We start from the raw sequence: 14,550 nt of genomic DNA, 5'->3' as shown, positions 1-14,550 counted from the left end.
AAGAGAAATTATCTTCCAAATCTTGGTTTAAATTAATAATCTTCTTTCTTAGATAAAACATCATGAGATTTTTTCATTTGTCCTTTAGAAGTAAACACATATATTAATCATAAAAATGAAAAAAACACCCAATGAGCTTGCAGGTACTTCGGTTTCACATTCCAAAATAGGCTTAATAAGGTCTGGGGTTTTTATTTTTAAGTACATGATTTCTGTTGATGGGATGTTTAACGTGATGCATAATATTACTCATCAACACAAATTATATTCACAGACAAAAAGTTATTTTTCACTTCTTATGGCAAGCCATATTCAAGCTATTCAGGCTAAGGGAAATATGTAAGAAAGCAGAGAAAGAATATAAATACTACTGTTCAAGGTGGCAAGTGTTTTACACAGGTTATAATGAGTAAGGAAAGAACGAGTGATCATGTGAGTGTAGTAGATATAACAGGTTTATAAGCTTATGTTAGGGGAATTCCCATGGGACTCACTTCCCTTTTAGTAGGACTCCAGCCCACTAATGCAACAGGAGTTCTGGTGGGACTCAAATCCACCTCCCCTCTAGAGGCCCTCAACCCCCCTAGAGCACCTCTGTTTCTGCTGGGCTCAAACCCACACTTGTGTCTTAGAGGTCCAACACTGACTGAAGACAGAGACATAGGCAAAGTGTAGAATTAGAAAGGATTTTTTCTTAAGCAATGCACATACTATTCCCCAGCCTAATGCTTGGGGACATTGATATTAAGGAAGACAGGGCATTTCTTAATAACATATGTTACATATAACATATATTACAATGCAGTTGTATAGACTAATCAAATCACCTCTGTTAAGGTGTAGGCTAATCAGTTACCATTGTTTATGTAATTGGTGTGTACTTATCCCGTGCAGGTTCAGTGTGTGCTTGTCCCGTGTGTTAATCTTCATTGTTCTGAACCTGTATAGTTGTAGTGGTTTTCTACTGTCTTCTGGTCAGTTGCTGTTCTGAGAACCTTGAGTTCATCCCTAGGCTTGGGTCACAATATTTTTCCATTGTCTGAGGGTCTTTGCGATCTGCTGGTGTTCGTTCTTAACACTTTGCATGTATATTTTTGAAATGAAGATGGAAACTGTTAGGACTCCTTCAGAGGAAGGGTTTCGAGGTTAGAAATAAGGCTAAAGAAAACTTGTTTTGTAAAATGTGAAATTTTAGGTAAAGCATCATCAAATAAATTATATTACAGGGAAATATTTTAATTTTATGTCCTTAATACATTGAGGAAATCTCAGCTCAGTATACAAGATATAGCATACACTAAATTCTGAGCACTCAGAAACCACTCGTTGGGTTTTAGTTTGGATGAATATTGAGAGGAAGATAGAATCTCAGCTCAGCAGAACTGTAATATTTTTACTGTGTTTGAATGGTTTTCACCTGCAGAATCCATAAATCTATCTTGATTTTGGAGTTTCCAAGTATTTTCTGCTCATATTTCATTACAAAATATCTTGTTCAGCTCTCATGCTCTTTACAATAATTACTCCTTTTCTTGTATGATTTTACATGGGATACATTGAGCAGTTTTGCATTACGAAAATGGAATGTTAATTGTAATTTATTACATAATACAGAGTTTATAAACATATATACATATACAGTATATATACAAAATTTAGGCTACGTATTTTACAAACTATGTGAGAACTGGATAAATTTATTTCAAAACTTAGGTCTACACTAGCATCTGCAACTGAATCTCATTGTCATTTGATGAAAATTTTAATTATGCTTAATTTTTTATATATATATAATATAATATTTAAACTCTGATCCTGTGGGGAGATGATGTTTTGAAGGTTAATTTTCTATAAAAACCACGTAGAGTTTTGGCAAGTCTGCCGTGCAGGTATAGTTTTTGCTTCAACCAGCAGCTCTGGTGAATATACATAGGTGGTAAGCTGAATGTCTACTCATTTCTGCTGACATTTTTAATGTTATTTTCTAGTATCTTGGCATTTTATTTTATTTCTACCTTCTCTCTTAAACCCCCCCCCAAAAAAAACAATTCCCTTTTTCTGTACTCTCTGTGTATGTTTTAAATACTATTAGCTGGTATTTTAGTTTTCTTGTCCTTATCTGCTTGTATTTTCAACTTTCTTATATTTTGTTTATAATGTATATTTTTCCTGATTTATCGTTTAGCTGTTTGAAGGCCATCTGTTGTGAGTGTATTTTTATTTCTTAGTTTACATTTATTTACCTTGCAGATTAAGCATTACTGTTCTATGCTGAAGCATTCTTCTTTGAATTTCCAGTAATCATTATTAGTTAAATTTGTTATGTTGGCAGTTTTCCAGCACAACCTGCTCTTCAAAGAAAGCTACTAATTCACATTATTTAATATTGTGAAATAGTATTCCAACACTTTCCAGTTATTCTGTGTAATGATGAAGTATCCCAAATTCTTTAACTGTTAAGTGCTTGTATTGTATTTTTCATGTGTATGGTTACTGTTTTAAAGATTCATATTATCTTCCAGTTATTATTGTTTGCATGCTTTCTTTTCCTCATTAAAGTAGCATTTCATTTCTGTGTGAAATCTGTCCTGGGGACTATAAGATAACTTATTATGATAATTTATAATATGCCAGAAAATATCACTTGTGCTTTTTGTGCCTTTCAGTCTAATTGTTAATTGATTAATCCACAACTTCAAGTGCTCTGACCTTTTATTTCCAATGTCATTTGTCCCAAGCTGAATATGCAGCAGCAGGTGTCTCCCTGACAAGCAACTAACCGTGTCTCTTTTGTTGCTGCTTGAGCTTCTGTCTTTCTCTTCAACCAAACTGAATATTTTCGTAGGCTTACAGAACCTCTCTGCAAATTCTTACCTTGTATGTCTGAATTTATCAATGTGATTCACTCAGATATGCTGTACTAGGTATCTGGCTGTATATGATATTCCCATGGAAAAATGTACAAACAGATCCTAACACAGAGTAAATGTTGTGCAGGAAATAAGGTTCAGATAGAGTGCAGCAGAGAGTATTGCAGGAAGCCATGAAAAAATGCCAGGGAAGTCCAGAACCTCAGTAATCTAAAGTGTCAAAGGAATCATAAACCAGAAGCTTAGGTTAAGTGTGCAAAACATATGTATTAATTCAGTAAGGAACACAGCAGAAGTGCATATATGAATTCCCTATTAAATTACAGGCAAGGGGTATGGTAATGATTTCGAGTACAGGACAGACTGAAGATGTAGCATTCAACAAACGAGCAGTCGAGAGTGAGCAATTATTTTCCAAAGAGCAGGGAACTTCCACACAGTCTGCATTTAGTTGAGCAAAGCCCGGCGATATTTCTAATATTACTGTGAGACACACAAAATATTAATGTAGGCACTTTTTCTTAATAGTCATAAATGTTATTACATGATCTTCTGAGCTGATCACATCCTATGTTTCCTAAAAAAACTGGATGGAAAATTTAAAGTACATTCTCAGTTATTTGACACCAGAAGTGGTAGGAGATTTTGACAGTAGGGTCTTCTTAATAAGTAAACTGAGGTGTGTAGATTTTTTCTGATGAGCTGTACTTAAGAGGCTGTGTATCTGAAGTTTGTTGAGGTTAGGGGTAAGTGAATATTACCTTCCTGTTTATTTAACTACAATATGCCCAAGTAATGTTTCCTACAGTTAGGGTATTATGGTTTTCTAATTTTAATTTTCACAATTTTAACCACTACTAATGAACCTTTTTCTTTTAAAATCCCTTTTCTTTTGCTAAGTGAAAATAACCTTTCTTTTTTCTCCATTTCTGTTTTTTCCCTTTTTCATTTTACCAGTCTTATCAATTCCTACTAGTGAACTGACAAAGAACTGAACTTAGCTTTTGGAGCAACATCCGTACTTTGTCTTTTGACATTCTGCTAGATAACTCAGGATTTTATTTAAAATATAGATGAAATTCAGAATGTTCAAAATTACTTTAGTAGCCAGGAATCCTCATGATAAATAGCATGTTTTGCTGTCTAAAATTTAGTTTGCAATTTCTATTCCTTGCCTTGACTATTTTCCTACCTGCCCACATTCATAAATAGAATATTTACATACTTGCCTGCCCACCCTCCCATTATTTTTTTTCCCCCTTTTCTTTTTTAGGGGTAGCCAGTCACAGGTTCACAAGTTTCTGGAAATGGTGGGGAATCATTTCAAATATTCCTTGAGAAGTTACTGGTGAAAGAATGCTAGCACTGGGTAAAATCAAGTATGAATTTGGGACCAAATATTTAAGAGTGTGGGTGGAAGAATTAGTATACAAGTATTAACACTGAACATGTTTTAAGTCTAACGAGTATAATCGCCATTTATAGTTATTCGGTATTTAGACATGCCTGGCTAATGTACTTGGTTCTATAAAATGGTTAAGTTTCTGTTACAGGGTTACTGTTACCATAAAAATGGTACAGTGAATAATTGGAATTGTTTTTCACTGCTTTGCCAGTGAGGTGAATCAGTGCCCAATCAAGGCAGCAGCATGAAGTATATCAAACAAGACTCCAAAAGATAGCTCTTTGGCTCAAGCATCGTTTATGCTTACAGCAATGATTAGGAACTGATTTGATCCATGGCCAGGGCTTTATTCATAAAAGTATTACATTTTTCATATCCTTTTACAGTTATCTGATCTTTACAATTACTTTTGTTGCTATAATGATAGTGAAGAAAGGTAGAAAATAACACAGGGATTATTATTTCTATGTATATGTCTGCTGAAGAGAAATATATGTGAAAATTAGAATTCTCTAATAACAGACTTAATCTCCATTGGGACTTTCTTTTTATTAGGTAAATTAATGTATCTACATTTTTATTCTGTCTCTTCTGGTTCAGAAAATGTTGGTCATTGGGGTTGACCCCATTTAGTAGAAATTAAGTTACCTGGAAAAAATTGATGATACAATTCTCTATCCAAATATATCCTTTTCCTCAAAGGAAGATTTGCAATTTGGTTTTTCATGTCAAATCTTCAGAAAGTTATTTTTCAAGCTTATCAGGAATTTGCTCATTCAGACTGTTTCTACAATATCCACGCTTCAGTGTACAGTACTTGATCACTGCAAAGATCAAAATAAGTTCAGCTGTACAGGAAAAGTTGATTGGCACCAGTTTTCCCAATCTTTTTTTAGTCCTCCTTTCTGCCTACACAGATCTTATTTTAACCTCATTCCCCCCAGAAGTAATGATTAAGGAGTTTGATTGCATTCTTGGTAGATCAGGAATTCAGAAATTCTGCTCATAACTCTGAACATGGTACACTCTGGTGTACTTATGGTACCATGGTACACATGGTACAGTCTTCATAAGAAATGTTGCTACTTAACCTCTGCTTGGATTTTCTTCATTTGGAAATGGTAACAGAAGGATTTTGAAAGACTTGCATGAGACATATATCAACCAGAGGTGTATGCATGAGGCACAATTACCACAACCAAATTAATTCTTAATATCATTACCGAGGCTAAAAGTTTAAAAAAGAAAAAAAAGTTTAAAAGCTCCGTGCTGCAAATTGCCTTTTGTTCATCTCCAGATACTTCCAACAAATCTCAAAGTGAACATTTCATGGAAGGTAGGGAGGAGGGACTGTGGAATCCTGGAGTACATCAACTTTCACCAAAACAGCATTTTGGTAAAAGAGTTTCAGGATGTGTTGATGGGAGATGTGTCCCTGGGAATGGTGCCCAAAACACAATATTGCTGTTTGGAGAAATGAAAGGTACTAATTCTGATCTGTTCTTTACAGTGTCAATGGTAATTCAGTTGTTTAAGAAAACTATATGAAATTTGAAGATTAGAGTTAAAAAACAAAAAAGAAACTGCTAGCAGTGCAGCCTTACTTAAGTCCAAAATACACCAAACTAAACTGTGTGTGTATGTGTGTTCGTCTGTTTGTGTGTGTTGGGAAGAAAATCATGTTACTTTGTCACAATAGCCTGGAATTGATTTACACAATTTTTATTCTACTGTTTCCTGACCGCTGAGGGCCCGATTAGCAGTAATGTGTAGCAACTTCCAAAGATGAGTAACTTCCTGAGAATGTAAGTGTGAAACAAATATATACAGACACACACGTATGCATGCCAATGGCTGTACATAAGTGCTTGAAAAGGATGAGTGTATATTTTTGCATGAATGTGTGGAGCATGGTAGTCATAAAATACTAGTGGAAACTGAAAAAGTACAGATACTTGTTAGAATTTTTTTTACTCAGGATATTGGATAAATAAGGGACATACTGAAGCAATGTTTTATATACAAAACCCATGTAATTCATCCATAGGATTTGCATTTTATTTTTATTAAAGATGGATGTTAATAAGTCTATCCTGGTATCTTCAGTATTTAAATAATGCCTGGAGTTCAGATAAGCTTTACTAAATTTAAATAAATTTCACAAGTTAGCTTACATATAGCCTAGGCAGAGCAGAACTAGATTAGGATCTAGTGCATAAAAACACTGCTAACATTTTTCTTCCTTAGATTTGTGACAATATGTTGTCGTTTAACCCCAGCCAGCAACTAAGTACCACACAGCCACTCAGTGAGATGGGGAGAACTGGAAAAACCCATGGACTAAGATAAGAACAATTAATAAAGTAAAAAAAAAAAAAGAGAGAAATAAACAACAACAAAAAAAAACCCAATCAACAATGACAATAAGAATTGTAATGAAGAGGAGAGGGAGAAAGAGAGATAAAACCCAAAAAGGAAAAGAAACAGGTCATGCAGAGTGTAATTGCCCACCACCCGCTGATTAACACCCAGCCAATCCCTGAGCACCGGTCAGCAGCTCCCAGCCAACACCCCCACCCCACCCCCCCAATTTATATATTGAGTATGACATTCTGTGGTATGGAATATCCCTTTGGCTAGTTTGAGTCAGCTGTCCTGGTCCTGCTCCCTCCCAGCTTCTTGTGCCCCTCCTCACTGGCAGAGCATTGGAAACTGGAAAGTCTTTGATTTAGAGTAAGTACTACTGAGCAACAACTAAAACATCAGTGTGTTTTATTTATTTATTTATTCTCACACTAAACCCCAAACACAGCACTCTTACCACCTACTAAGAATAAAACTAACTCTATCCCAGCTGAAATGAGGACATTATTTTTGGGTAATAAAATATGTACTGTATTAGACATTCTTTTATAATTAGGACACATGCAAAGCATTGCTTGATGTATGTTTTGAGAATATACACAATGTAAAAACACTTCTGTTTTTATTTCCTATATGATGGAGTTCTCTAAAAAGACCATTTTTTGTTATTGCTTATAATAATGATCAATTTTAATTAAAGCCTAAGATACTGGAATTTAATGATTCATTGAGAATTTCAGGGTGTGGGTTCTTTTAAGAATAAAGTTTAGCCCTTGTGATGGCTGCATCAAAATGCAGCTGGAGGGGACAAGTGCACAGGAAGTTGATTTTGTTCATATTAATAAGTTTTATCCCCTCAATTAAATAAGCTTATGAAATGATAGATTTCAAAAAAATGTCGATGAGAATTGTAATCAGTAAGAGGTAACAATATCCTGCAGTGATCTTTGCCCATCCAAATGATACACAAAAACTTTATTAATAATTTTGGTTCCTTTGTAGAGAATTGCAGATGACAAAGTGATACAGAAAAGTGGGAGCAAGTCAAATTTGACACGTTAACTTGATTGCATGATGAAATGAATTCACTGAAATAATCTGAAAAAAACCTCATATATTGGAGAACAGAATTTGTGTCAAAATTAAGAAGTGTAGGGTTTTTTTGTCCTGAGTGCAGTAAACTGAAAATCTAGGTGACCCAACTGGTCACCAACTGGAAAAAAACCCAACAGTTCCAGGGAGTTGTGGTAAATCTGGAAAGTATAATGAAAAAAAATGCTAACAACAAACAAGAAATCAATGCTTACCTTTGGATTTTATTTCCAGAAGCTGCACTGGAACATGGTGTCCAGTAATTTTCATACTTAGTAACCATCACTGGTATAAAAATAAAATTTTGGAAAAAAAGAGTGTGAAAACTGTGAAGAAGAACTATAAGATTTTAGTTGGTTTAGATACTCATAATTTTTTTAATTATATATATATATATTTTTTTTTTTTTTTTCAGGGAGGAATCTCCCTTTCCTGAACTCTAAGCCACAATATCTACACTGTCTGTAAATGTTGTCTTTGGCAGTTTGCCCTTTCTGTGGATATGTTAATCTTGCTCTTCTAACCATTAGAAAAGCCCTTTGTGGAAAACTCTGCTGGAGTGAAGTGATAAGAGTTAAGGCTGAGATTGTATTATTGCAAATTAATGTCATCCATCTTCCTGCTAAGTGTAGTTTCATGGTGCACTGCCCTTAGCCCTCTTACATGCAATTTGTGTAACTGTTGGTTAAAACTAAGTTGGTGCAAAATAGTTTAGTGAAAGCATTCTATAAATCAGCAGATAGAAACTTTGTGACTATTTTGAATGGGTACTCATGTTACATCTTTTCAGCTATTAAATCTAATCCATGCTAGCATAGCTACAGGAGAATGGACTAGAAAATATTTACTAACCTTAAATAAGAGGAAATAATGTAAAATAATTAATTATAGAGTTCCTGATGCATTTAGTACTAGTGTTTTTCTCTGATTTAAATATTCAGAGAATAACAAAGGAGCAAATGGAAAACAATACTGAAAGTCAGTTATGGACACGGCTAGGCTGATTAAAAGATATGCCCAATCCTATTTAAAAGCCACTGTAGGAAGGATTCCAAATGTTTTTGTCTAGTTGAATGCAGCAAGTTTTTTTGTATTAGTGGACAACAGGCCGATTATTTTTTTTTGAGATCTGATTCTGAATGGCAATGATCTTGTCAGTTACTAGATCAGGACCCTCCTTTAAAGACTGCAGCGACGTAGTTGACACCATCAATAGTTACCACAGCTGTTCAGGACTTTGCCAAGAAAAGTATTAGCCATGCTGACATAAAGATGTCTAAAGAAATGAAACAGCTATGGAATATTACTGAGTGTCAGTAAAATGAATCTGAGTAAATCACCGGTCTTTCAGTAACTTTTTGTGCTAGTAAATACTGAGAAGCAGCTCAGCAGTTAGAAACAAAGACGTGACTTGAGCCAGTACCTATTCAAACTGTCATCATGTTACTTTATTGTGTTAAATTATTATGTTAATAAAATAAGAGCAGCTAAAATGGCACCTATATAGGATATTGTTAGCAATTAATCTTAAATTATACAAGTCAGGATCCCACAAATCAGAAGGCATGACATGTGAACTTGGCTATCTAGTTTGGACTTGTTTTGGACTTTATGGTATGTTACTTATATTTGGCAAAGGTAACAACTTCTAGTAGCAGCTTTCCAGGACCTGTGAGGAGGTTATCAAGAGGATACATCTAGGCTCTTCACAGTGGTTCCTGACAGGATGAAAAACGTCAATGGGCATAAACTGAAAACCTCCATAAGTTCTCTAGAACAAACTGCTACACTGCTTGTCTGTAGAAACTTCTTCGCTATGTGGACAGAGTAGCAGTGGAACAGGTTACCCATGGGCGTTATGTTGTTTTCATCCTTGGAAGTGTTCAAAACTGAGTAAAGTCCAGAGCAAGCTGGTCTGATCATGTAGATTCTTTGAACAGGAGATTGGACTATAGACTCCTTGATGTCTCTTCCCACCTGAATTGTCCTATGATCCCATTAGGTACTAGAAAAGCATTAAAAACAATTTATGTCAAAATAATGTAAGTAGTTAGTTAAAATCAAAATAGCAATAAAGCCCTAATAAAATCTTAGTGGTTTCAGAAGGAAATGAAGATCTCGTGTCAAGAGCAAAAGCTTTTCACAGGGTGTAAAATTTTCTAGAATGTAGCAGCATGAACAAGGCAGTTAAAGACAGAACACAAGCTTAAAAGCAAACTGCAATCTTAGCTTTACAAATCAGCGTCGGGGAAATACACTTCTGTGAACAGGAATAATGCATAAGCTCTCTGTGCGTTAACAGCCCGTTAAATGGGTTTAAAGAGTTGAAGCTGGGCATTAGCCTTCCTCTGTTTAGCTTAGGGATGCATTTTCTCTAAAGGGAATGTAACTGAAATTCAGCTCTCAGCTTAACAATCCCAAAAGTTTGAGGTGGCTGAAGAAGTTTATATTGACTTAGGGTCTTAGGCTGAAGAGCAGACAAAATGGATTAGAAAGAAGCCTTATGCATTTTTCCTTTTGGAAAAGTAGCTTCCTTCATTTTGAAAAATAGTTGCAAGCAGTGAGTGCATAGCTGCCTCTATAGAAGTAAAATTACTAAAATCCATTTTCAGTGTATGTGTAATTTTGTGCCTATTATACAATCACAATATGATTGTACAGACTGTATAAACAACTGAGAATGGATATAGATTGTATGATTCCCTCTGCATTTTTAATATGAATATTCATGGCTGCTAAATCAATCCAAAATATTACCAGCAAAATTCTTACCAGAAGACTCCATTTACATAGGTTAAAGAACTCCATTGTTATGGGGGAATATTCTGTAGTTGTAAAGTCTAATTAAAAATACCTATTAGTCATTTTGTGGTTTCTGTGTATAGATTGTGTTTAAACTCTTCTTTCCTGTAAATGAAATAGGTGAAAGTTTTTCAGAAAAGAATCACTAAAACAACATTCAATCATTGTTTGTATTTCCTTTCCCTAATATTGTTAGTAGAAGCTATTAAATACTTTCAAAGCTCAATTTCACCCAAAAGTAATGTGGCAGTTTCTCTGAGTTATATTTTATAGCATTAATGTTCACATACAAAATATCAATATCTGCAAATACCAATTTACTATATGCACTGTGGCCCATGCACTATTCAACATCTGTGTGCAGATTTCTTGCTAAAGTTGTTTGTAGCTGCATGCATAGATTGAATTTGGGGTAAAACTTGTCTTTGAGGTTATGTGCCAAATTTCAGCCCTGTGCAACCGAAAAAAAATGTCCTCCCTTTTTTCTTTAAATGTTACTTTATGTAAAATAGTCAGTCAACAAGCTGATTGGAAGTAAAATGTAAATGAAGAAACAAAGGAGGAGTATTTTAGCATGCCATAGGAACTTGTCGCACAAATAAATCACGTATACCTTGAGTTGTTTGCTGTTAAGTGAGCATCCTACAACTGCACATGGCAGCACAGCAGGGAAACCTTTTCACAACTGTGAAGACAGTATGAGCAGTCCTCATATGGCACAAAAAGATGAGAAGATGTGGCAATCCCTGCTCAGAGTTCTGTACTAATGTAGAAAGTAGGCCATGCTGAGAGTGCATATACTAGTATGAAGAATGAAATATTTTAAGATGGAGTGTGAAGATGGAAGATTGAGTACTGTTGAGAAGGAAGGTACTGTTGAAAACGTAAAGTTCAAAATATCTGATGCACTTGGAGAAAGCTAAGTGGGAATAGCTGTCAATAGTTGACTTTGGAAAGTGTCCTGTAGAGCATGATAAACTCTTGTTTCTTCCTCCCTCTTGTCTGGGCCATTCTCTTCCTTGCTAGAGAACCTCTCTTTGGAAAACTGTCAAGATGGATGCAGAATGTGATTGCCATTCTCCAGTTTATCATGCCATGTCTTTGAATGGTGGAGTGAATGCAGAATTGTGATTTCCTCACACTTGCCATAGTTAAAGTAAGAATTTATTGTGAGGAGTATTTTTCCCCAGTCTCTGCCATCTACGGCAATATGGCATTATTGTCTGCAGCGTGCTCCTTCATCACATGGTATGGCTACAGTTCGTGTTGCTGTACAAGGCTTCCATTTTGCTCAGGACTGTGCTTTGCGTTGGAATGTCCTTGCTAGACTTACTTGTTTCTAAGTGCTATTGTAACCTTTAGTTGGTGCAGAACTTTTCTCTATAGCAGCTAGCTTATCCTCACCAGTCCTTGGATGCTGTCATAAAAAGACATTCACCTAAGTACCCTAAAGTCAAGAATAAGGGCTGTTGAAGATTATGTTTATATTATATATCTATATGTTTATATTATATATATATATTATAAATTAATCTTTTTTCCTTTAAAAAATAGAATCATATATATATTCAGTTTAAAAAATGGATTCATACATTATTGCCAAATAAAACTAATGTTTGTTATGGAACTTATCAGAAACCCATTCTAGGATGTACTCATTTGTTGATGTCAATAAATGTAGATTTCTAATATCCTAATTTCACATCATTCCTCTCAAATTCATCCTGAGAAATTAACTGAAGAGAATTCTCTTACCTAAATTTCTTCATTTTAGGAGGGTGTAGGAAACCCTGGTACTGCACTTCTTGAAACTTGGCCCCTTGTTTCTCTTACTTTCAAGTAGTGTAATTTCAGAATGAAACAATTACCAAAAGAATTGACTACTTTGGTGATAACATATATATCAAAATATATTTTGAAGATATCATATATAGCAAAAGTAGTTACATGTGGCAGTATTACATTTTTTTGTTAGTCATTCTAGAAGATTTTTTTTCCTCAGTCACTAAAGATTGGATTTTATTTTTTGTTGAGGTGCTTAATTTTTGTTCTTATGGTGATATACTAGTTCAAGAATATTGAAGTAGAGTTATATAGCTCTGAAGAAAATCTTGAAATATCAAGATATGGACCTGTATTTTGGATCTGTGACTCCCAGGTTGGGATATCCAATTTTCCTGTTCTGTCATATAAGGCATGCGTTATTTCTTTTTCAATTACTTTTCTGATTTCATCTCCAACTTTCCTAGGGCTTTCCCTCACTGGAGGTAGTTACATCTCACTTCACAATTCACTTCTACACAGTTTTGTTTTCATCTAATGACCAGGGGTTGGATTTCCTATGGTATTTATTAAAATAAATAATTTGTTATTCATTAAGGCTCTATTAAAGTTTTAAGACCAAAATGCACAACTGTGAATAGCCTTCCAAAATATCTATTTTCTCTGTCTTTGGGCAGCTGCATCTTCTGACAGCCTCTAGAGCAGGGGTCCTCAAACTTTTTAAACAGGGGGCTGGTGCGCGGATGAAGTGGCAGGCAGTCATCTGTGGCTGCTTGGTTCCCCCCCCAACCCCTGGCGGGGGGGGGGGGGCGGGGGCCGGATTGAGGACCCTGGGGGGCTGTATCCAGCCCATGGCCGTAGTTTGAGGACCACTGCTCTAGTGAGTTAGCTTCAGGCTCTTAGGGTAAAGACTGCTAGTTGCCTTGCAAACTAATAACTTTAGTTGTTATGTTCCTCAAACTTCTGCATGCTGACCTATAACTTTTAATCCAAATTAAATTTAGTTTCTTTACTGTTTTCTTTCTGCATCATCTGGAATTTCATCAGTAATACAGAATTCTTAAAAATTCAGCAGCTGTGGAATAAAGCCTTGATGGTCTGATTAATACCTATAAATTCTGAATAGAGTGGAAATGAAGCATATGTTATGTTTTTGACCAGTAAACCCCTACCAAATTAAATGAACAGTGCCAACAGAATTTCACATTTTAACATAGAAGGACTTTACTAGAGCAGATCTAATGATATGATAAATGCTCATAACAATAGACTATAGTAGAACTTTGTGGAAGGTAAGAAACAAAAAACCCACATGTTGAAATGTTAGAACATTGTATGGGATTTTGAGTGTTACACAATATATGCAATACCAGCCAAGCAAAAAAGAGTATATAAATATATGAATTTATACAATTTTATTGGGAATAAAATATCTGTAACTTGATCTAGAACAAGCATTCTGGAAAAGGTGTTATTTGCAGCTATGTTACTTAGATAACAGTATTTCACACTAGCTATACCATTTCTGTCATTACATACCTATATTTACATACAGTTTACAAGGAATTCTTAGTTTACAGCTTGCCAAGTTTTGTACTGCATAATTTCTCACTCTGGACTTTTCTCTTTCATATGTACACATGTACATTTACACACATGTACACATGCACACATACTCAGTATTCTTTCAAGAGCTGTTGACAGAGATGAAAAAGTACCTGTTGTAGATTTCTTGTCGCTATGATTTTCATTGTTTCACCTAAAAAAAGAATAGAGACCTTTTACTTATCTCCTATGACTTACTGCCGTAATAACTAAAACTAAATGCAAATTTAAAAAATACTGCATGATTTAATTTTAAATGCTGCAAGTGATTTACAGTTATCTACAAGTTTCATAGTGATTTCTGCAAACTAGTAAGAACAGTTGTACTTAGAATTTACTCCCTGTAGCTACCTTTCATGTATAGCACTTCCCATTTAAAAATATTCTTCATATTCTATCAATGCTTTTATGCTAAGAAAAGCAAAACTCCTTCCTGGAACTTTCTTTACACTTGCACAAGCATATTCACATCTGCTTCACAAATATGTTAGCTTCTAAAGGGCACAGTGAAGGAGTGACAAAGAGAAGACATATGTCAATATGTTGATGTTTTTAAAAAAGTTTTAACAGATGTGATAATGGATGTTCTTGTTTTCTGCAAGATGTGATATTTTTCTTCACTTCTATCTC

At 34.9% G+C, this 14,550-nt stretch overlaps 1 protein-coding gene across 4 annotated transcripts in view; it reads left to right on the top strand.

The window, feature by feature from the left end:
* The window catches only part of GRIK2 (glutamate ionotropic receptor kainate type subunit 2), a 454,658-nt gene that overhangs the window by 280,797 nt on the left and 159,311 nt on the right, over positions 1 to 14,550 (top strand). The gene's annotated exons all lie outside the window — the stretch shown is intronic.

The sequence above is a fragment of the Falco punctatus genome, assembly GCF_963210335.1.
Source record: "Falco punctatus genome assembly, chromosome: 5".
Taxonomy (NCBI): domain Eukaryota; kingdom Metazoa; phylum Chordata; class Aves; order Falconiformes; family Falconidae; genus Falco; species Falco punctatus.
The sequence above is the reverse complement of the archived record's forward strand: the minus strand, read 5'-3'. Positions and strand labels throughout refer to the sequence as shown.